The 23749-nt window shown below is 51.1% G+C and overlaps 1 protein-coding gene and 2 non-coding genes across 3 annotated transcripts in view; 1 reads left to right on the top strand and 2 right to left on the bottom strand.

Annotated features, from left to right (window-relative positions):
- The window catches only part of GPD2 (glycerol-3-phosphate dehydrogenase 2), a 49749-nt gene extending 43214 nt beyond the window's left edge, over window positions 1-6535 (bottom strand). The window contains exon 1 of the mRNA XM_077181804.1: window positions 6231-6535. The gene's annotated coding sequence lies outside the window, so the exon portion shown is untranslated. The remainder of the gene's footprint in view (window positions 1-6230) is intronic.
- Window positions 6536-13462: 6927 nt separating this feature from the next.
- TRNAG-GCC (transfer RNA glycine (anticodon GCC)) lies at window positions 13463-13533 on the top strand. The gene has a single exon. It is a non-coding gene; the product is annotated as a tRNA-Gly (tRNA).
- Window positions 13534-13734: 201 nt separating this feature from the next.
- Window positions 13735-13806, bottom strand: TRNAA-CGC (transfer RNA alanine (anticodon CGC)). The gene has a single exon. It is a non-coding gene; the product is annotated as a tRNA-Ala (tRNA).
- Window positions 13807-23749: the final 9943 nt, after the last annotated feature.

Genomic DNA, 23749 nt, shown 5'->3' with positions numbered 1-23749 from the left:
TACTTTAATGAAAATTATAATAGCAACCAGCATGAGAAGCGCTACAGTCAGAAATGTCATCTTTCCATCACGCAAATATTCTGAATCACCTTTAAAATTGGCTCAGAGTGTTTCAGTGCTGTCAGAGCCATCTGACACACTAAATCTGCATGTTAAGCCTTACCCTTGATTTCAATAGAAGCCATAAATGGCACCTTTGGACCCATGGCCTCACCTGGAGGGTGGGCTGAGGTCCCTGACAGGCTCTAGAACAAGCTGTGGCAGGAGCAGGAGCCCTTGGCTGGCGTGGGAAGAGCCAGGAGCACGTCACAGGGAGTAGCTACTGCATGGAGTGATCTGTCCAAGGAGTTCAATATCCCCAGGGAACAGTTCTCAGGAACAGCTGAGCACTGGTGAAGATTCAGAGGGACGTGAGCTCAAACTGCTATTAAAGGATTCATGATAAGAAGAAACAGGCTTTAAACTTGAAAGGACACAAAGGGGCGGGGAGAGCAGTCTACAGAAAATGGAAACTACACAAAAGATTTATCAGCACAAGTTCCTGCTTTCAATTTCCAAAAGTTAATACAAACCCTAGTCACAGTAGGAAGTCCTTGGTGCATTCCTTAACCATCAGTCACACTCACTTGGAGCACAGCAACATGGAATAGCCACTTCCAGAGGAGTCTCCCACTCCAGACCCAGGCTGGTGACCAGCTCCTGCCTTGGTGAGGTCCCCAGGTGACCCTCCCCAGGTATCAGACCCTGGACCTGCTGTGTCAAAGGCAAGGGCTCCACTTCAGCAGTCAACGCACTCCTGACACTGCTTCAACCCCAAAAAAGCCCTACAAGGCACCACTTACAGCCTGGGTTTCAAAGAAGAGATTTCAACAGCCATCCTCAGCAGATGCCTCTGCACAGCACATCCCACACGGCAGACCTCTGTCACCTGCAGCCCTCAGCAGGCTGGCACAGCTCCTGGGAGGGACTTGCCTTCCTCCTTCCCGTAATGCCCGGCCCAGCCAGCTGCCAGACCATTGCCTGGATGTTCTTGGGACTTGTGCAACCCACTCCCACCCGAGGCAGCAGGCGGCTGAAAGGGGAGTGCCACAACCGCCAGGTACAGGCTGGATACGAGCAGCCCATGGCCAAGGCCTGGGGAAAGAATGAAAGGAATGAGGGAAGGGGAATGGCAGGGAGCTCAGCCCCGGGGCCAGGAGGATGGAGCAGGATGGGTACTGCAGCAGAAGCAGAGGCACAGATGGATGGAGGCTGCAGAGCTGCGCCCGCAGCAGCGTGAGCCGCCCCGCGCTGCCATCAGACAGGCTCTGAGACACCCCGGGAGGAGAAACCCAATCTGTTATGTTGGATACCCGTGTGCCTTACGAGGCCATTACCATGGAATCCGGGCGCTTCGCATTCCATTGCAAACGAACACGTCTAATAAAGTGAGTCACTCCATGCAAGGCTTAAAAATAGAAAACTTATAATCATCTCCACTATGGTTTGCATAACCTGCCATTGGCGCAGGAGCATTGTCTAATTCCTTCCTTCCCAAAGCTCCTCAGGTGAGTTTGGGACGATGAGAGGCGCAGACTGATGTCCCTCCGGGCTGAGCTGAGTCCTGCCCCTCCAAAGAGCTGCAGTCCCACCCTCAGCTGCCTCCAACCCAGCTCTCATCCCTCTCGAAGGACTACTCATAAGGTGGCCACGGTGGCCCAGCAGCAAGGCCTGGGTTAAGCTCTGACTGGGGCACTTTCAGCCTTTAAAGCCCTACTGGTCTGTTACCCGCAGTTTCAGGGTGTGTCAGTGCAGGAAGCGGCCAACTAACCAGAAAAGGGGATGTAACCAGAAAAGAGCCCAATTAGCACCCTGTTAAGCAGGTCATCTAGCAAGCTGTCTCTCGTGTGCCTTTGAGAGGCCGGGAGTAGTTAATGTTACATGGGATGTCAGGCCAGAGCAACTGAAGTAGCTGGAAAGGAACTGATTAAAGCTTAACCCAAGCCAAGCTGGAGATGCTTCCCCTGCGGGGCAGATCTCTGGTGGGAACAACCCAACACAGCCCAAGGAAGGGCTCCAGAGGGTCCCACCAGGGCTGACACAGCACGGACACGTCCACTCTCCAGAGCCTGCCCTGGAACCTCCCCAGTCACTCTGGGCTCTCAAACACAAGGCAGGCACTGCAATTAAAGTCATTATCCAAGACCACCTCTCCAGCCAAGCACAGGAGCACAACCTGCGATATCCACCCAGCTCACAGAGTCACCCCACAGCCATGGAACATCCTGCATGCAGGATTTAAACCCCCAACCCCCCCGTGCCATAAGTGGAAGCCAAGCAGCACTTCACCATATGGGGAAAGTCCTTCCCACGCTCCAGCACAGGCAACCAGCTCGGCTCCCATGCCCAAAAGTGGCTGTGGCACTTGTCAGGCACAAAAATAAAGGAGAAACAGAGCAGAAAATAGGTATCCTATCCTCATTCCTCCTCTTGGTCCTACTGCTTCCAACTGCTTCATCTGCCTTCTGCACCCAGACACCAAGATATTCCCACCCTGCTTTAGAGGATGGAACCACTGCTGTGAACTCTGTCCCACAAGGAACAAACCGTTTTAGCTCCTCTTTCGAATGTCTAGTGTCGAGTGTTTCGATTTTAGCCTAACCACTTCTTTTTCTGCTGCTTCATTACCCTCCCACTTACAGATGATAAGGGGAAAAGTCCTCTGTGTAAATCCCTCTTGGAATTTCAATAGCAATAGTCTTGCCACAGACAGTAGCATGTCTCTGGCAACGAGGCAACACTGCAGACAGGGATGGCTGTAATCCCAAGAACTGTATCTAAGGACTAACAGGAATACAAAGAAACTCCAATCTCAACAGGTACTTTGAGCTTTCCCAGCATACACACATCGCAATGTATTTATCAAGTTCTAGATGAAAGTATTTCAATTCCCTCCTGTCCCACGGGAAGGAGTGGGAAGCCTGGTCCCCAGCCTGATCACTGACTAATGTGTGCAGGATGTTTTCCACACTTTTGTGTTCTTGTGCCAATATTGTTTTAGCTTAAACTTCTCAGATAGTCACTCTTGCTTTCACTGCTGGCGGGGGTTAATATCAGCCATCAACCAGGCACACAATACAATGACTGTGAGCCAATTACTGCCACTAGAAAGAAATGCACTTGTCAGATACAGTTAATTTATAGCTGTTTCCCTTTTTTTATATATCCTTCATTCCCCTCATTTTTAATGTGGATATTGGAACAGACAGTCTGCCAGTTCAACTTGCTCCCAATGCTGGCACCTTACCCATGCTCTTCCTTCCACTCCCTGGCCAAAGACTCAAGGAGCAGGGGTTAGAAAACAAGGTGTTTCGCTTTTTACAAGACTGGACATATACCTGCACACACAATCAGGAACCTGCTCAAAAAATAGCTGCTAACTAGGTGAACACTTAGGTGTGGCAAGGAAGTAGCCTAATTTTATATCCTGGGATACAGACTGAGACCTGATAGCACATGCAAATCTAATCCTGGAGGAGGGGCCTGTGTTCAGAATCACTCTGAAATCAGAACCAACGCTTCATTTGAGAAGCTTTGCAAAGCAAATAAAAACAACCCAGTCCAAGACTTTGGACTCCATCCACAGGATCTGGCTGTGATTCGGGCTGAGTTCACCTGGAAACCCCTGGAGACAGAGCTACACGCTGGCTCGGGAACCTGGCCCAGAGAGACCCTTTTAGTGATATGGAATGTTTCCAAAATCAATACTGCGATGTTGTGGAAGAGCTCTGATTACAAACCGTCTGTTCCTTACGTAACAAAAGCTATTTCCTAAAGTGAAGCTTTTTGGAAGAAATAGGCTGCATCTACATTAGAGCTAATTAGTGGAGCCCTAGAGCCCAACAGCTGCTGCAAACAGCTCTGTGGTCTCTGTGCTCTGCAGTGTTTACCCCAAGTGGCTCCAGTGACCCACAAGCACCCACAGAGCAGTGGAAGTGCAGGAATCCTTCCTTCCTTAAAGGGTGATCTACTTCTGTCCCACTTACTTCAGCTTTCTTTTCCCACCCTTTAATTTTTATTGCACAGAATCCCCAGAAATACTGAAGCTGGGAAATCCCTCCCAGCCCATGGAGTCCCAGCTGTGGCCATGCCCACCCTGTCCCCAGCCCAGAGCCCTGAGTGCCACCTCCAGCCCATAAAAAGGCAAAATAACTCCCCAGGCCCCATTTGCCAGCACACAAACAAGCACCAGCACAAGGAAGATGTTGCCTAACTGAGCTACTTGCAAATGCCAAGCCCTGTTTTGAAACCATCAGCTACGAGTGGAAGGTGAAAGTCACAACTGCAGACTGACAGCAGAAAACCCACATTTCTTTCAAATGTTTGCTAAAGCCTGCAGAGACTTGTGTGGAGACAAAGCAGGCAGCAGCAAGGAACCTGCAGGAGCTGTCCTTTGGAAAACTGCTCTGCATGAATGGCCTCTGCACTGACCACATCCTGCCAGCTTCCTCAATTCCTGTCGGGGACAGCCAGCAGGTAGAAATGGATCTCTAGAGAAAATACTACATTATGCAGCAAGGTCCAGCTCACAACCTTGTTATTATTACTGTGCTCCTGTGCACACACATAATTAAGCAAAACAAAGTGTAAATCCATATACATGCACAACCAAAATAAGGCTACCAATTAGATACAAGGGGTGTGAATCGTTTTTTATGCACACTTCTGTCTACCCAAAACTTCCATCCAACTTTAGACTAAGTAAGCTCCTAATGCCTAATGTTAAAATGAATAATATTCTGGTTATTGCTATTGAAGGGGCAATACTGGACTTTGCTTTACATATTAACACAGACAGATCCTGAACTATCAGACCAAGTATTTACTGGCTAATCAGTCACTGCCCATCACTGAAAATTCCTGAAGAACTGTAACCAAGAATAAGCAAGGAAAAGAAAAGAAGGAAAGGAGCAGGGAAGAGAAGAAAATGCAAATCCTTTGGAGGGGAGCCCCTACTTCCCAGCAGGTGAAAGGAGCTGCTCTCAGCACACCTGTACTACCTGTTCACCAGAGTACATCAAGGAGGAAGTAAATGTGGCTGCTTTGGAGCCCAAGCTCTCCACACACACATTTACATCTTTTCCTGTAGAATTAGGCTTACAAACATTCACTGACTGCTTAACAGAGGTAAGAACTCAGAGAAGTTTAGGACACCAAGCAATAGTCCCACGAGTACGTTCAGCGGAAGTAATAACTTACTTTCATTTTACAAAGTTCAGTATAATTACAGCTGTGCTATTTCTTACCAAGAATTTGGGGGCTTTTTTATAATGGGAGATATTATTTCTGTCAGCTCCAGCCAAGGAAAAAAAATATAGTTAATGAGCTCTGCAACCTCCTTATTTATTATATATGGATACCTACAGGCACACAGCAGCTGTCCTGATAGGGAGACACTAAGGCTGGACCTCTTGTTGTGGGACATTCTTCGGGATGACCCACACACAGGACAGCTGCCAGGGGCTCTGCACCACTTCTGTAAAACTGCCACACTCTCCTTTTTTTTGTTTTTTGGGTTTTTTTTTCCCATCCAAAAGCTTAAATAAAACAGGGGGAGAAGGCTGAGAGCACTTGGTAGTGAAAGCTGCTATATAAGATCATAGAGTCATTGAATGGTGTGGGTTGGAAGGGACCTTAAAGCCCATCCAGTGCCACCCTGCCATGGCAGGGACACCTTCCCCTGTCCCAGGTGCTCCCAGCCCCAGTGTCCAGCCTGGCCTTGGGCACTGCCAGGGATGCAGGGGCAGCCCCAGCTGCTCTGGGCACCCTGTGCCAGGGCCTGCCCACCCTCACAGGAAGGATTTCTTCCCAACATCCCATCCACCCGTGCTGTTCTTGAGCCTTCCACAGGGAATGATAAAATCCCAGAATGGTTCGGGTGCGGAGAGACCTTAAAGATGCTCCGGTCCCACCCTGCCATGGGCAGGGACACCTTCCCCTGTCCCAGGTGCTCCCAGCCCCAGTGTCCAGCCTGGCCTGGGGCACGGCCAGGGATCCAGGGGCAGTCCCAGCTGCTCTGGGCAGCAGGGCAGCATGTGGAGGGCAGGCAGGCAGGATGCGTTTGATACGCGTTTATAATAAAAGCACTGCGGTGTTCAAGGCGCTCCACCCGCGCGTCCGGGCCGGCCCCGCTCCCTCATCCCGCCCGCCGCGGCTCGGACCCCGCTGAGCCGGACCCGAGAGGCACTTACTGCGGAGCGCCGGGAGCCCGCGTCCCTCTGCGGGCTGCTCGCCGGCCGCGGGAGGAGATCAGCGAGGGCGGCTCTCTCCCTGCCCGCCCTCCGCCTGCAGCAGCCAGCCGGGCTCCCCCGAGCTCCGCCTCGAACACCGCCGGCGCCTCCCCGCCCTGCTCCCCGCCCGGGGCCGCGGCTGCCCCGCCAAGGCCGCGGGAGCGCCGCCGCTGCGGCCTGGGCCCGCGGGGAGGGGCCCGCTGCGGCCTCCTCATCCCCGGCCTTGCGTGATGGGGGTCGCCGCCCATGGCGGCCCCTCCCCGGGACCGCGCCCGTGGCGGTACCGGAGGCGGTACCGGAGGCCTGCGGCCCACGCGTGGGGCCCGGCTCCGCCGCCCGCGCAGATGATCGTGGTCTTCAGCTGTCTGGGTGTCATTTCCAGTCAGTAAACAACTGCAAGGATTGGGTTTCGTGAGTTCTGCAAAGTCAGTGATATTCAGTCACTGGGGATGGGTGATGGGAGAGCAGTGTTTATCCCAGGAACATTAGTGCTCTTAAAAGGAGCTAAGATCTTGAGTGGCAGCTGGAATTAGAAGATACTCTGGCTTAGAAGCTGTCAACTGAAGAGAAAGAATTGAAAATAGAAGGGAAAAGACCAGACAATGATTCATTGTTTTCTAAGGATATGGTTTTAAGGTGTGTGGTGTTTGGAGCACAAAGGAAGAATAATTGGGATACAAATAAAATAAAATTTAAAAAAAAAAAAAGGATTAATATGCTTTTTCTGGCAAATAATTTCATCATGACCCAACACACAAATTCTGGATGTATATGCCTACCCCATATATGTGTTCCAAGATGGCACTAGATGTTGTTTCATCCATCTCTAACAAATATTTGTTAGAGCTAGGAGAATCCCCTTTCTTCCCACCCCTCAAAGTGGTTGTCTACCCACATGTAGCTGCACTGTCAGTGTTCATGTATGACAAATTTTGATTGATACAGGGCAGTTTTTGAGTGCAAAATGTATCTATGGCCGGTTTCCAAGTGATCCTTTTGTGCACCCCAGTACTGCTGTGTCTCATCAGCTTTTTCCTACCTGCAAAATATTGAAGGGGGAAGAAAATGAGAGCATTGTACTACTCTCCTCATAAAGGGAAAGTGAAAACTTCATAAAGATCGCAAGCAGTCTCACTTTCTAGGGAAGGTTCTCCTCACCTTCACAGTGCAGCTACCAATAAACAGGGATGGGCCGCTCCCTCCCCTACTGTAGGCTTCTGTTCAACTACTAGAGTCTTTTTATCTTCGTTACTGATTGTTTAACATTGGGCTTCATAAGTTTGAAGAGTGAAAGAATTTTACAAGGTTAAGTAAAAAAATGAGATGCCTGAAAGTATTGCAAATTTCATCCCTCTCAAGTCTGTTTTTTATTTAATGCCTGGATGAAAATATTACCTCCAGAGTAAGTCTCCGTGCGTGTGGCTTGGTCCCCGGGACACCTGCCAAGACAGGAATTTCAGATGCCCGAAATCATGTGCTCAGCAGGTGTAAATTGTGTGCAGGGAGAGTTCACCTTTTGTCCTCAACCCCAGAGGCAGTTTCTCTTCATTAGCAAGGGAAGATGGGGAAAAAGATCATCATCGTTTCCTGACTGCATGCCAAAGTTATGTATCATAAGAAGAAAATCTGTTCATACGTTCACAAATATGTTTTCTGCTAATCTGTCTTGAGGAAAATGTCTTTGTGAGGAGCAAGGGTGGTGACAGTTGCAGGAGAGCTGAGACAAAGGGACAGAAACAGATGCAGAATTTCTCTGCTGGGATTTTTCCAGCAGGATCCAGGGTAGGTCCTGCCGATGGAAAATGCAAGTGCCCGGTGGTGGCTGTGGTGAGGCATTGCAATCATTCCCGTCTCGGCCCGGGGGTGTCGGGTGTCACTGCAGGTGCAGCCCATGGCTTTCCCCGTGCTCAGCTCACCGCCCAGCAGGATGTGCTGCTGCTGCTGCTGCTGCTGCTGCTGCTCAGGTGTTCCCCTGCCCTGCAGCAGATAAATCCAGCGCTCTGAGGGAGAGAAAGGGGCTGGTTTTCCTGTTACGGTGTGTTATCACTGTAATTATGTCTGATTGTTGGCTGTCCCATCGAGATCCCGCACCAGGGCTGAGCCACAGAAACAAGTGCAAGAATTGCAGCTTTAAAAGAATAAGGTCACGGGTCACGTTCTTGGTGGCAGAACAAACACCGTAATTAATTGGCCTCTCCCTGCAATGGCAACACAGGAGGGAATGGAAGGAAGGGATGTGGAGCATCCGTGTTTTTCTGGGGCAAATGGCCCAGCTAGGTCTGGTGGACAATGTGAATTCGTTGGTAAAGAAAAGAAGGAGGACAGTATCTTTTAGAAAGCCAGACTGCTTGGACTAGTCAAGAGTAGTTATTTTCTCTTTAAACGTTTAAGGAGCTTTGTTGTGGCAGGAAATATGAAAAGAAAAACCTATTAAATTTATTTTCTGTACATGTGCTGGAGTGAGAAACTGTATTCAGCAAAAGCAAGGCAAAAGGCTCTTCAGAATTTGTGCTGTATTATTTTTTTCTCTCAGACAATGACAGATGAAAACCAGCCCTGGGACTGTACATGTCTGCTGTTTATCCAGGTATTTTCTCCATTGAATTGATTAGGAAAAGCTTAGAAAACCTGTTCAAAGACACATACAGTGACTTTTTAAAATTCCCAGCCTGGTATCCTGTAATGAATAAATCCAGGATTTGAGTCTCCTGTTTGTTTCCAGTGCCCATTTCCCCAGCATTGCCTGCCTGATGGCTTTCCTTTGGGACACTTTAGGCAGGATCTGGGATGAACAGTTTCAGGGTGTCCATGCATTTATAAGGAACTTACAGATTGCCAGCAACATCATCAATAATTGTGCCGGGAAGAGTTATTTTAAATAACCACATGTATCATTGTCAATTTGGTTTCAGTGACCTTTTGTGATCCAGAACGATTCCATTGAAAAAGAAAGGATATTGGAAAATCCCTGAGAGGCTGGTATCTGGAGCAATCAGCATTCCTGGATGGGAGTGGCTCTTCTGTGTCCTGTGGCAGGGATATCTCGCCCCATTTTCCCTCAGCACCATGCCAGCCATCCTGTACCTTCCCCAGAATTTCAGATTATGCTTTTTCATCTACTGAAATATTTCTCCCTGCAGATTTAAATAATTAATTGGGACGTGCCTGGTGGGTCTTGAGCTAAACTTCAGAGAGGCAGCAGATATGTGTGACCAAGTGACCTTTTGCTGTCCTGCTCGTCCCCGCGCGCTCGCTGTGCTCAAAGGGACGCTGTCAAAATTGCTAGGCCTTAAAACTTTAACCCGCACTGACAAGTTGTTCTACATTATAAGTCTCCCCTAAAAGATTACCAGGATTGTTTTGTTTGTTTTGTTCCAACCATCTTTGCTGAGGGCTCCACAGCACGGATTCATTTGTCCTTTTGGGTAGGTGGATATTTTTAAATGCCCAGCTTATTCCGTGACCTGTTAAAATCGAGTTGATGTGCATGTGCTCCACTCAGCGGAGAACTCGCCGGGGATGGAGCAATTTCTCTGCACTCCGGAAGAGGAGACAGGAACACGCTTGGGAAACCTTTATGGAGAGGCTTTGAGAAGCCATTTTGCAAGGCCTCTTCTTATCTTCAGTGCTTTGGAAGTCTTGACTGGGCTTGCCTGGTGTGTGAGTTAGTGAAACACCAGCTGGTTCTTACACAGAGGTTTGCTGTGCTTCATGGTGCTCTGATTTACTCATTGGGCTTTATTTCTAAGATCTCCATTTAGAGAATCACAGAATCCCTAAGGTTGGAAAAAGCCTCCAAGACCACCAAATCCCAGCTGTGCCCTATGCCTGCCTTGTCCCCAGCACAGAGCCCTGAGTTCCACATTGTGGAATTCCTGGGACACCTCCAGGGATGGGCACTCCAAACCTCCCTGGGCAGCCCTGCCAAGGCCTGACCACACTTTTGTGAAAAATTCTTCCTGGATTTCTAAAAATTTTCAACCTGATGTCTACCTTGAGCCTGCTCTGGCCCATCCTGAGGCCGTTCCCTCTGCTCCTGTCCCTGTTCCCTGGGATGATCCCAAATCCCCTGGCTGTCCCCTCCTGGCAGGAGCTGTGCAGAGCCACAGGGTCCTCCCTGATCCCCCTTTTCTCCAGGCTGAGCCCCTTCCCAGCTCCCTCAGCTGCTCCTTCAGGTGTTACATGGTTTAATACAGCTCCACATGAGGAGGTGGACCAGAGCCAGCGGCACAGGTACAGCTGTGCCATCACACTTCCCATTTTCATGTGCCAGGACAAAGATCAGTGCAACGCCCATTTTATATGGGATGACTGCACAGTCCCTCCACGAGACAGGGGAGCACGTGTCCAAGCCAGCAGGCAGGAGGGAAGCAACAATACCCACTGCCACACCCCAGGTAAGCCACACCTGCACTTTTAGGCTTGATTTGAGTGGATTTACCACTGCCTATGAACCCAGCCTTGTTCCTGTCACAGTGCACCAGCTGAACTTGGGGAGAGAGGCTGCGGGTGGCCCTGAGCTGCAGCATCCTCCTCAGAGGGGCACAGCGGGAACACCTGAAGCTCCTGGGCTCTGCCCTGTCAGGCCTCAGCCAGAAGCAGGGACACCTTCCACTGTCCCAGGTGCTCCCAGCCCCAGTGTCCAGCCTGGCCTTGGGCACTGCCAGGGATCCAGGGGCAGCCACAGCTTCTGTGGGAACCTGCGCCAGAGAAGGATTTATTCCACATATCCAACCTACATTTCCCCTCTGTCAGTGTGAAGCCATTCCCCGTTGCCCTCTCCCTGCAGCTCCTGGTGAAGGGTCCCTCTCTGGCTCTGCTGTACACCCCTTCAGACACTGCAAAGGACTGTGAGGTGTCCCTCAGGTTTTAGGGTTAGGGGTTTAGGTGTCCCTCAGGGTGTAGGGTTTAGGGTTAGGGGTTGGGGTGTCCCCAGAGGCTGCTCCCCTCCAGGCTGAACAGGCCCAGCTTTCTCAGGCTCGCAGGGAGCTCCAGTCCCCTCACCAACTCTGTGACCTGCTCTGGGCTTGCTGCCACAGTGCTGTGTCCATTGGGGCACACAGAACAGATCCCTCTGCACTGCAGCTTGGCAGGGAATACTCTCCCAGCCATTGTAACAACTAAGGCAAGGAACCCCTTAGAACTCCTTGTTCTGTTGGAGTAGGGTTCTGATCCCTACTCAGCTGAACTGACCCTGTGAGATTTTCTGCAGTTCTGAGGCTCTGGAGCACCATTTCTCATATTGCAGGTGTCGATTTCTGCCCCGTTCAGCACCCTCCTGCTCCCAGTCAGTTCTGAGGGAAGCCAAGTGTGAGCCTGGCTCACTCAGCTTAGGAACGGGTTCCCAGAGCATGTCCTGGGGTGACATTGGGCCCCAGGGAGGCCTGGGAGTCCCAAACCCCTCCTGGTGACAGAATTCCCTGCAGGACCTCAGCCAACACTCCCAGATGTTCTGAGCATTTGCACAACAGTCCAAGGGACATGGGAAACTGTTCTGTGAGTTGCTAACCATGAGTGCAAGGACAGCTGCCATTTCTGCTCTGGGAACAGGCAGTGCCCAGTCTGTCAGTGTGGGACCCTCTGTGCAATAATTCTCCAAACTGTGGCACAGCCAGCACGTTCTGCTCTGCCTGCCCCCCAGAGCAGAGGGACAGCTGGGGACAGGGATCAGAGGTGCCCTGCCAGCGCCGAGTGACCCCTTGGACCCGGTGATCTCCCAGGGCTTCTCCAGGCTCAGCCAGCCCACGGTTCTTTGGCTCCGTGCCCCTCTCCGAGGCACGCTGCTGGTCCCAGCTGCTGGGCACAGATGGTGCCAGGTGTCCCTGCCTGGCAGAGCCCCGGCTCACCGGCAGTGAGAGGAGGTGGAGAACAGGAGGGGAGGCCTCTGTGTGGCTGACTCCCAGACACTGTAAAACAGGGAGTTAGGGCTTCCCAATATGAAAATCTTTTGCCTGAGTGCTTGTGGGGTTTTGGTCCCGGGTTTGTCTGAGAAAACAGTTTTGCTAGGCTGACTAATCCAACCGTTAGCCACAGCCTAAATGATAATTATTACTTACAGTTTTTACTATGTTGTCTTCTGGCAGCGGAAGCTGAGAAGGAAAGGGAGCTGTGCTGGGTTGTTACCTTGTGGTGTCCATGCACATCCAAGCACAGGACACTGGAACATGACCTGCAGTGCCAGAAGGTTGAGCCAGAAAACGCCTGCTTCTGACCTGTGCGAGGTGGGTGGTTGTAGCTGTTCCTCCTGTCCAGGCCCTGTTCTCCAGCACTTTTTTACGTAAATCTCCATGTTCCCTTGATGTGAAGCACTTGTTGCAGCTTTTCCTTGGACTCTGGCTCACGTGTGGCTGTTTGTGGGAGCATGTCCAAGGCAAATTGATAGTTTATTTTGGGACACAGCACGGCCATGTCACAGCACAATCTGGGACTCACTGCTGACATCACCACACACAGCACAGTGTGGTGAAATGTCATCACCTGGCAAGTCACAGAGACCATTGTGGGCATACTCTGATGACTCCTTTGTGGGTCAGCTGAGCCTCTGAGCCCTTAACCGCTGGCCTCCCCTGGCAAAGTCCTTCCAGGGTGGAAAAGGAACAAAAATACACATTTGTGACTTGATCTGAAAGCTTTTAAATGTAAAGAATGATCACAGCACCATTTAGGTTGGAGAAGACCTTTAAGATCGACTCCAACCATAGTGCTAGGGGTAAAGAATCTTGGAAACCTTCACCTGTAATTTCCTGAAGTTCTTCCATTAAATCACTCCTTGCTTATTCAAGGGATAATATTAGTTTATCCCTGATACAAACAGAATGCTTAGAAACAAAAGAAGTTTTCAAAGAATATGCAGAGGAAAAAAAAGTTTTTAAAATTGTTACAGAAATAATCATTAGTGACATCTTGCATCTGTGAGAGATGAACAAGACCAAAACCAACAGCCAGGCCAGACTCTGTGGTGTGTATGGTGTGTGCATTATACACTTTTGCAGGGTTTTTTTAATCCTTTAGAGGAACAAGGTATAATGGCTAGTGCTGACTTTTTAAAAACTTTTTTTGCCCTGGAAATGATGGCTGGAAAGTGCTGCGTGGGGCTGGGGGACAGAATGAAGCAGGTGGGCGCGGTGCCGTCGATGCCATCGGTGCTGTTGCTGAGCTCCTTCAGGCAGGGGCGGGACACACTCCCACAGCGCGCATTGGTGGTTCAGTGGTAGAATTCTCGCCTGCCACGCGGGAGGCCCGGGTTCGATTCCCGGCCAATGCAGTTTCTCTTTTTGCCGGCGGAGAAGCCGCCGCGTTTTGTGGCCGCCGTGCTTTGATTTTCCCCGCAGGGCTCCCGGGCGGGAGGAAGCAGCACCGGGCCGGGCCGGGCCGGAGGCGCGGGGCAGGCGTGGCCCGGCGGAACCAGCGGCCGCGCGGGGAGACGGGAAAAAAAAAAAAAAAAAAAAAGAAAAAAAAGAACGCCTGGAGATGCCGGGGATTGAACCCGGGACCTCACACATGCGAAGCGCGCGCTCTACCACTGAGCTACATCCCCGGCTGTGAGGGCCTTTCGCTGGGCGCCCCCAAATGGAGGGCGGGCTGCGGCCTGTGCTGGTGCCGGTCCTGTCCCGCTCCGTCCCCACACAACTCCCTCTGCCGGCACCGCGCTCCGCCCGCACCGGGACACGGCAACGGAGCCCCGCCGGCGACACCGGGACACGGGCACGGAGTGGGACACAGCCGTGGAGCCCCGGGACACGGGCACGGAGCCCCGGGACCAAGACTCGGAGCCCCGTGGGCGGCAGCGGCCCGACCGTGTGCGGGGAGCCGCAGACAGAGCCCCGGGCCTGGGGCAGCCCGCGGTGCTGATGCCCCAGCGGGGACAGGACCCGGCGGGTCTGGAGCCCTGGTGCTGACGGAGAGGAACCCAAACACGTTGTTCCCGTGCGGAGACCCAGCAGAACCAGCGCCGTCCATTGCCTTTACCGGAGCTGCGCGGTGCCGCCGGTGTCAGAACCCAAACGCCATTTCCATGGCAGTGCTGCGTGCCCTCAGTGCAGCCCAGCCACCCCACAGCTCACAGCCTGGGGGCATTGAAACCCTAAATCCCATCCCATTCGTGTGTAGAGGGTTTGTAAACCCTAAATCCCATCCCATTCGGGTGTGCAGCCCAGCCACCCCACAGCTCACAGCCTGGGGGGTTTGAAACCCTAAATCCCATCCCATCCGGGTGTAGAGGGTTTGTAAACCCTAAATGCCATCCCATTCGGGTGTAGAGGGTTTGAAACCCTAAATGCCATCCCATCCACCCTGCCATGGCAGGGACACCTCCCACTGTCCCAGGTGCTCCCAGCCCCAGGGTCCAGCCTGGCCTTGGGCACTGCCAGGGATCCAGGGGCAGCCCCAGCTGCTCTGTACCAGGACCTCACCTCCCTCACAGGGAGGAATACTGGATACTATATTTAATTTATTAAATAAATTAATTCAATTTATTCTCCCACAAGCAGCAATACCAATCCCTCAGGGCCCTTCTCACCCAGCCATTCCCATTTTGACATCCATAACCCTGGCCACTCAGGTTTTCCATCCTGTCAGAAAACAGTGCTTATGGCTTGACTTTCTTCCAGCCAGATTTTAAGAAGCTGCTTTCTGGGAGTTACTGGATCTGGTTACAAACTCTGGTTTGTGTGTAACCTAATGTACAGAGTGGCCGTGGCTCCTCACCAGGCTGAGCCAAGGGTGCTAATACCAACCTTGCAATAAAAACACAAAGCAATTTAAATCTTTCTCTTCAGTTTTTTTTCTCATTTTGTTTACTTTCCTGTAGAGTTTGGAATAGCCAAAAAGGAATAATACAGACATTACTATGGTGTTATGGGTTTGTCAGCTGTGATGGACAGTCACTCAGTTGTGGAACTTCCCCTCTGGGAGGTGGATGAAGGCAGAGCACATTCTGTCTGCTGAGAAGAGCAGCTCCACATCCAGAGCCTATCAGCAAGTGTTTAATTCCTGTCCCTGTGGCAGCAATACAAGTGCTGCCTATACTGAAGTGAAACAAGGCTTCTCTTCTAGCCTGGTCTAACTATCCTCTAGACCTCATCACCTACCAAACACAGAAAAGGTGAATTATTCAGGAAAGATACAGCACTAGGATGCTGCAGGAGAAAATAAGCTGCCATAAGGTGACCAAGAAGGAAAATAAAATGCCCATGGATGGATGTGAATTACGGGGTGAAGCTCCAGCCCTAGCAGAGCTGTGTGTTCATAAACAGCAGGGAGCAGGATGGGGCCCTGTCCTGCTCCGGGCACAATCACATCCCTGATCCTTGCCACCAGGGCACATCCTTGAGGGCACATCCCTGAGCCTCCCCACTTCCCACCAGGGCACATCCCTGAGCCTCCCCATCATGGCACACACCTGAGGGCACATCCCTGAGGGCACATCCCTGAGCCTCCCCACTTCCCACCAGGGCACATCCCTGAGCCTCCTCACCATGACACACACCTGAGGGCACATCCCTGAGGGCACATCCCTGAGCCTTCCCACCACCAGGGCACATCCCTGAGCCTCCTCACCATGACACACACCTGAGGGCACGTCCCTGAGCTCCCCACCACCAGGGCACATCCTTGAGCCTCCTCACCATGAATGACACACACCTGAGGGCACATCCCTGAGGGCACATCCCTGAGCCTTCCCACTGTGTCACATCCCTGAGCTCCCCACCATGGCACATCCCTGAGCCTCCCCACTATGGCACACACCTGAGGGCACATCCCTGATCCTCCCCACCAGGGCACATCCCTGAGCTCCCCACCAGGGCACATCCCTGATCCTTCCCACCAGGGCACAGCCCTGAGCTCCCCACCACTGCACATCCCTGATCCTTCCCACCAGGGCATATCTCTGACCCTTCTACCACTGCACATCCCTGATCCTCCCCACCAGGGCACATCCCTGATCCTCCCCACCAGGGCACATCCCTGAGCTCCCCACCAGGGCACATCCCTGATCCTCCCCACCAGGGCACATCCCTGAGCTCCCCATCAGGGCACATCCCTGAGCTCCCCACCATGGCACATCCCCTCCCCACCACCATGGCACATCCCTGAGCTCCCCACCAGGGCACATCCCTGAGCTCCCCACCAGGGCACATCCCTGATCCTCCCCACCATGGCACATCCCTGAGCCTCCCCACCATGGCACATCCCTGATCCTCCCCACCAGGGCACATCCCTGAGCTCCCCACCAGGGCACATCCCCTCCCCACCACCAGGGCACATCCCTGATCCTCCCCAGCTCGGTGGCCGGCCCAGCTGGCCGGAGCCAGCCCCTGCTTCCAGGAAACACTTTGTCATCTTGTTTCAATGCGGCTGGATGCCGGCACAAGCTCCACATTCAGCTGCCTCCAAGGACTACATTCACCTCTTTGTGTTTGGGTTTCTGTGCTGACATCAGGGAAAAACAATGTCACTCTGTTATCTGGCAGCCCCTCCGCATTCCTTGGTGGGATTAACTCATTCCTGGTACCTCGGGAGGGAACCTCAGCCTTTCAGGGAGACCCTGGGGACGGGCTTTTCTTTGATCTACTCAAGTTTCTGATTTTTCATCAATTCTCGTCAGACACACGCACAAACTCGAGTTTTCCAAGCATAAACTCGCTGTTTTCCAAGCGACTCTTGTGCACGCTGGTGGAGCCTACAAGAGCTCTGCTCCCAAGTCCCCAGGCTGCATGGGAACAGGGATCACAGCAGGGCTCTGAGGACACAGATGGACAAGTCTGTGTTTCCTCCTAGCACAGCTTCCTACCACGGCACTTGTTCCCAGGATTAAATGTTCACACTCCAAGTTCCCTCTGAAAACCAGCGCTCCCGTTCAGTAGAGTGCAGCAGCAGAGCCCCATGGTGTAAAACAAACAGGTGAGAGGATTGATGTGGTGGATCCAGCCCTGGAGAAATGCCAGAGTTGTGGGTCTCTGCTCCCAGGTGTGTCTGACACCTCCTGTAACACCTGAGCCCACCTGGCACCAGCCATTTATACTTAAATACATCAGATTCTTTTTCTTTCATCACATGGCCATATCATCGATTTGTTTGAGGTATCCAAACGAGGGGGTGCAGAATTCCAACCTGAATTCCAGCCTCTTATCCTGGAGCAAAGGAGGCTCAGGGGGCCCTTGTGGCTCTGCACAGCTCCTGCCAGGAGGGCACAGCCGGGGGGATTTGGGATCATCCCAGGGCACAGGGACAGGAGCAGAGGGAACGGCCTCAGGCTGGCCCAGGGCAGCTCAGGGTGGGCACAGCAGGAATTTCCCCATGCAAAGGGGGCTCAGGGATTGCAGCTGCCCAGGGAGGTTTGCAGTGCCCATCCCTGCAGGTGTCCCAGGAATTCTGGAGGTGGCACTCAGGGCTCTGGGCTGGGGACAGGGTGGGCATGGGCACAGCTGGGACTCCATGATCCTGGAGGGATTTTCCAACCTCAGGGATTCTGTGATTCTGTATGATTATTTATCTTTTATTGAGCATTCCTGTTCTCCTTCACAAAACATTCCCATTAGAGACCAGGAAAACTGTGTAGTGACAAACATCAGAGTTGGTGTGTTGGAACCACACTGAAGTACTTAACACTACAGGAATGTGCCACTTACTGCAGTATTTTATGTCATAAATTTGTTAGAAAAACAAAAAATTACTACAGACTTGTGATTTGCAAAGTTAAGCAAGTAAAAACTTGCCAATGTTACATTTCAAAGTATCAAAGAATTGTTAAGGTTGAAAAAGAGCTTTCAGATAATGGAATCCAAGCATCAACCCACCACCACCATGGCCACCAATGGTGTCCTCAGGTGTCATATCCCTATTTTTTGAAACCTATTTCCCACTGGCACTAATCAGGCAATAGAGTGCTCAGAATGACCTTTAGGAAGTTCTGCACACAGGTTACACGAGCTGGAATGAAGTTACTACCTTCACTCCTCCAAATACAAATGGCTTTTTCTCCTGGATCTTTGCATCTTGATTTTTACTGACTCAGCTCTCTTGCTTGTTGGAATTGAAGAATAAAGCAAGGAAGGCTTCCAGCAGCTCCCAGCCATGAAGGAGAGCTACAGAGTCCACGTGCTTGGCTGCCTTTTGTTGTGAGAACAAACACAGCCCCAAAATACAGGTGACAGATGAGCCCATAGCAAACAATTAGGAAAGTTGGAGTTAAAAAAGGAGATAAAAAGGCAGAAAACATGATTAAAGTACTGAGCTGGGAGATTCATTAGTGTTGCAGACAGATAAGTAAATTAGAGCCCTGCAGAAATTATTTGACTGGCAAATTAATTACACAATATTACAATGGCTTTGCCAGCCAAATTTAGCCCTCGGGAAGCAGGTAGGAGTCTGCCTGACTTAATAAAAGGAGCCTCGACTGGTCTGCAGCTTAATCAGAGATGAAAATTAACATTTCAGGATTTGAGGCAAAGGAGGAGGCCAGGCTCCAGCACAATTACCAGGTTACACTGGCAAGGAGGCTGTCCAGGCAGCGGGGTGCTCCTGCCTCCTCACAGCCCTTTAATTCTCTGCCCTTCCCGGCAGAGCAAGGCACGAGCTGCTCTGGACACCTGCGTGGAGCCTTGTTAGGCAGATCACTCAACAGGGCACTTTCCATTTGTCAGAGAATGCCTGATGAAAATATTTCACCCCAACCCTTAAAGAGGGTTATAATAATAATAATATATATACATAAAGGGTAATAATAATAATAATAATAATAATAATAATAATAATAATAATAATAATAATAATAATAATAATAAAGGGTAATAATAATAATAATAATATATAATAATAATAATAATATATAATATATAATAATATGCCTCAGAGAATGCCTGATGAAAATATTTCACCCTAACCCTTAAAAAGGGTTATAATAATAATATATATATATATATATATATATATATATAAAGGGTAATAATGATAATAATAATAAATAATATATAATATATAATATGTAATATATAATATGTAATATATAATATATAATATAATAATATGCCTCAGAGAATACCTGATTAAAATATTTCACCCTAACCCTTAAAAAGGGTTATAATAATAATATATATATATATATATATAAAGGGTAATAATGATAATAATAATAATAATGCTATTATTATTACTGCTATTATTGTTACTAATATAGTTCATATTGTTGTTCATATTATTATCATATTTCCTTCAATGTTGACTTATTCCCTGAACCTCACTCTCCATTTGCAGCTCTTGCTCTGTCCCCAGCCAGCAGAAACACTTCAGGTAAAAAATATTTGGTTTTCAGTTTGTTTGCTTAGTATCACGTTTTTAAGGTATGGATATTAGGAACTCTCTCTCCTGGACCCAATTTTTTCTTTTTTTCTTTTCCTGGAAGAGCCTTGGAAACACATATTTCTATCCCTGGATCACGTCACCTTCCATGACAAGCAGCAGACAGCCCTCACTATCCAGGCTGACCCACAGCATCGTTTCAAACATGAAATCTCACTGCAAATATTAAAACAAGACCTTTCCTGGGCTTTCCAGCCCCAGAGGTGGCAGTGGCTGCGCTGCCCACCCCAGCCTGGCAGCCCTGCCCACCCAGGCCCTGCTGGAGGGCAGGGCAGGGGCTGCAATAAATCCATTTTCCTCTCCTGGAGGGGCCAGGCCCGTGGGGCTGCTGCTGCTGCAAGCGTGGCCTCATTTAATCGGGATCTGACTGATATCAAAATTGACTCGGTTTTCCAATGATACCTTGTAGAGGAATGTTGTGAGCTGGAAACTAATATATTTCTTCTTGCTTGTCACATCAATATGGGCTAATTTTGTTGGCTTTTGTATTGAACAATCTGGTGAATGTACAATCCAGTTTTGATTTCTCTCTTTATGATGCCTCTTATTATTAAAGCTCCCTCAACCAAAAAATAATGTATTTTTATTTACTGGTAATATTAATGGGATTCAATTTTTGCCTCAGTTTTAATCTAGTTTTTCCATATTGAAGAACCAGATCCCATTTAATTAAAATTGAATAAAACCCAGTTTTTCCTCCATTCAGTGTGCAGGCTGAGCTTCATTTTGCATAGTTTTATTTAATACTACTCTTCTCAAATCACTGATTTTTTACTCACTGTGCTTCATGTGTTGCAAAAAAGACTAAATTATTTACTATGCATGATTAATTGCATGTTTCTCCATGATTATTCCATTGTTGGGAAAGGGTGAGTGTACATTTTTGCACCACTGGGTGTGCGTCCATCCTACACTTGTGCTGAATTCCAGTGAGCTTGGCTGGCAGCAAAGAAGTGCTGAGAGGAGAGAAGAGGAACTGAAGCTTGGAGACCCTCGTGGTTGTAGGATCAGGGAATCCCAAAATGGGTTGGGCTGGAAGGGACCTTAGATCCCATGCCATGCCATCCCATCTCATCCCATCCCATCCCATCCCATCCCATCCCATCCCAGGGACACCTCCCACTGTCCCAGGCTGCTCCAGCCTGGCCTTGGGCACTGCCAGGGATCCAGGGGCAGCCTCAGCTGCTCTGGGAATCCCAGCCCAGCCAGGAATTCCCAATTCCCAGTGTCCCATCCATCCCTGCCCTCTGGCACTGGGAGCCATTCCCTGGCTCCTGTCCCTCCATCCCTTGTCCCCAGTCCCTCTCCAGCTCTCCTGGAGCCCCTTCAGGCCTTGCCAGGGGCTCTGAGCCCTCCCTGGATCCTTCCCTTCTCCAGGGGAACATTCCCAGCTCTCCCAGCCTGGCCCCAGAGCAGAGGGGCTCCAGCCCTGCAGCAGCTCCTGGCTCCTCTGGGCTCTCTGCAGCAGCTCCAGGTCCCTCTGCTGTGGGAGCCCAGGGCTGGGGCAGCTCTGCAGGTGGGCTCTCACCTGAGCACAGGGGCAGAGGGGCAGAATTCCCTGGGGAGCAGCTCCAGGCACAGCCGGAGTGTGCAGCACAGTGCGTTACACCTGCACACGCTGCTCCCTGCAGCAGGAATCACTGCACCTGCAGGAATCACTGCCCTGCAGGAATCACTGTGCCAGCAGGAATCACTGCCCTGCAGCAGGAATCACTGCCCTGCAGGAATCCCTGTCCCTGCAGCAGGAATCACTGCCCTGCAGGAATCCCTGTCCCTGCAGCAGGAATCACTGCCCTGCAGGAAACACTGCCCTGCAGGAATCACTGTGCCAGCAGGAATCACTGCCCCTGCAGCAGGAATCACTGTCCCTGCAGGAATCACTGCCCTGCAGGAATCACTGTCCTGCAGCAGGAATCACTGCACCTACAGGAATCACTGTCCCTGCAGCAGGAATCCCTGTCCCTGCAGCAGGAATCCCTGTCCCTGCAGGAATCAATCCCTGTCCCAGCAGGAATCCCTGTCCCTGGGGGAATCCCTGTCCCAGCAGGAATCCCTGTCCCAGCAGGAATCCCTGTCCCTGCAGGAATCACTGCCCTGCAGGAATCCCTGTCCCTGCAGGAATCACTGCCCTGCAGGAATCACTGCCCCTGCAGGAATCAATCCCTGTCCCTGGGGGAATCCCTGTCCCTGGGGGAATCCCTGTCCCTGCAGGAATCAATCCCTGTCCCTGGGGGAATCCCTGTCCCTGGGGGAATCCCTGTCCCTGCAGGAATCCCTGTCCCTGCAGGAATCACTGTCCCTGCAGGAATCAATCCCTGTCCCTGTAGGAATCCCTGCCCCTGCAGCAGGAATCCCTGTCCCTGTAGGAATCCCTGTCCCAGCAGGAATCCCTGTCCCAGCAGGAATCAATCCCTGTCCCAGCAGCCGGAGCCCAGCGCTCTCTCAGCCCGTGCTGCCCTGCCGTAGGAGCCGTTCTCTGCTCACACCTGCCCGGCTCCAGCTGCGCTCGGTCCGCACACGAACGCTGCCTGTCTGTCTGTCTGTCTGTCTGTTCCCACGGCTGCCGGCCGCCTTCAGCCCCGCCGGGAGCAGGAGCGGCACCGGGACGACTCCTCCCGAACCCTCCAAGTTCCTCTTCCCGACCCCTCCCGAACCTTCCCAACCCCTCCCGGTCCCTCCCGGTTCCCTCTCCCGGCCCCTCCCGGCTCCTGGAAATAATTAACTTTTCAAAACATAACTCCTCCATACTCTGTACTGAAGTCAGGCATTTTAAAAAGCAAAAATGGTATTTTAGTAACTATTCTCGTCATTACAAACGCCGTTCTCCACACGGTCCTGTGTCCAATTAACAGCTGCATTAATGGGTTTGTTGTCCCTGCCATTTCCCCCTAATGACAGCAGCCATCGCTGACACGGCGAGTTTTGCAGACTCATGACTCTCAGGAGCTGTTTTTTCTCTGTGTTTTCCCTCTCTTTTCTGGGGCCCGCAGCACAGCGTGAGCCTTTTAGCAGGAGGCAGCATTGTCACACGGGCGGCAGGACAAACACTCGGGCGGCAGGACAAACAGACAGTGCTGAGCTCCATCTCTGGGGGCTGTCTCAGAGCCACAGGAGGGCTTGGGGTGCAAAAGCCCTCTCAGACACAGAGCCCAACCATGAACCCATCAGTGCTGCCAAGCCCAGCGCTGAGCCACATCCCTGCCCCGTGGAGGAGGTGTCAGCAGCCTGGGCAAGGCCGGGGTGGGCTCAGGGTGCAGCTCGGGGCTCTCGCACTCTGTCCCTGGTCATCAGGACCTTCAGCAGGGATGGAAGGTGCCAGCAGCCTCTGCACAGAGGAGCTTGTGCTTTATAGCCTGGGCTCAGCATCACAGAGCTGCAGTGTCAGAGCCCAGGACATTGCTCTGGCTGCCCTGGGTGATTCCAGACCCTGGCAGGGGCTCAGAGACCTTGGCATGGAGTCACAGACACCTGTGCCTTCCATTTTAGCCCATGGAAACAATTCCCAATTTGGTGTGAAGGTTCACAAGCCACAAGGGTTTGAGTAGAATGATGGTTAATTTGTCACAGGGCGAAAAAGTAGAATTTTGGGGATGTAGAATGGGGGTTCAAGAGGCAAGATGGAGGAATCTGGGTGTGTCCTGTCCTTCTCCTTCTTCTTCTTCTTCTTCTTCTTCTTGTCCTCCATCTTCTGCTGTGATGGTGACACTTCTGGATTGGTTTAGAGTAGAGGCAGACTGTCTAACATAGGTGATGGGTATTGGAAATTATTGTAAATAATTTCGTAGTTCTTAGTATAAAAAGCCAACACCACCCCAAGGGCAGGGACTGTGCCACAACCCAACCTGCCTGACAGATCTCAGCAGGTCAGAGAAAGAATGTCATAGATAAGGAAAAATAAACAACCTTGAAAAGCAGAGCTGAAGAATCTCAACTTCTTCGGTCACGGGGCTGGGAAAAAGACTTTTAATACCTCGGGAGCCATTTCAGCAACACAGAACCCGAGAGTGCAGGATGTTTTGGGATGGAAGGGACCTCACAGCTCACTGTGTCCCACCCTGCCATGGCAGGGACACCTTGCACTGCCCCAGGCTGCTCCAGCCCCAGTGTCACACCTGGCTGGG

This window comes from Agelaius phoeniceus, chromosome 7 (assembly GCF_051311805.1).
Source record: "Agelaius phoeniceus isolate bAgePho1 chromosome 7, bAgePho1.hap1, whole genome shotgun sequence".
NCBI lineage: Eukaryota > Metazoa > Chordata > Aves > Passeriformes > Icteridae > Agelaius > Agelaius phoeniceus.
This window is presented reverse-complemented; position numbering and strand designations above follow the sequence as displayed.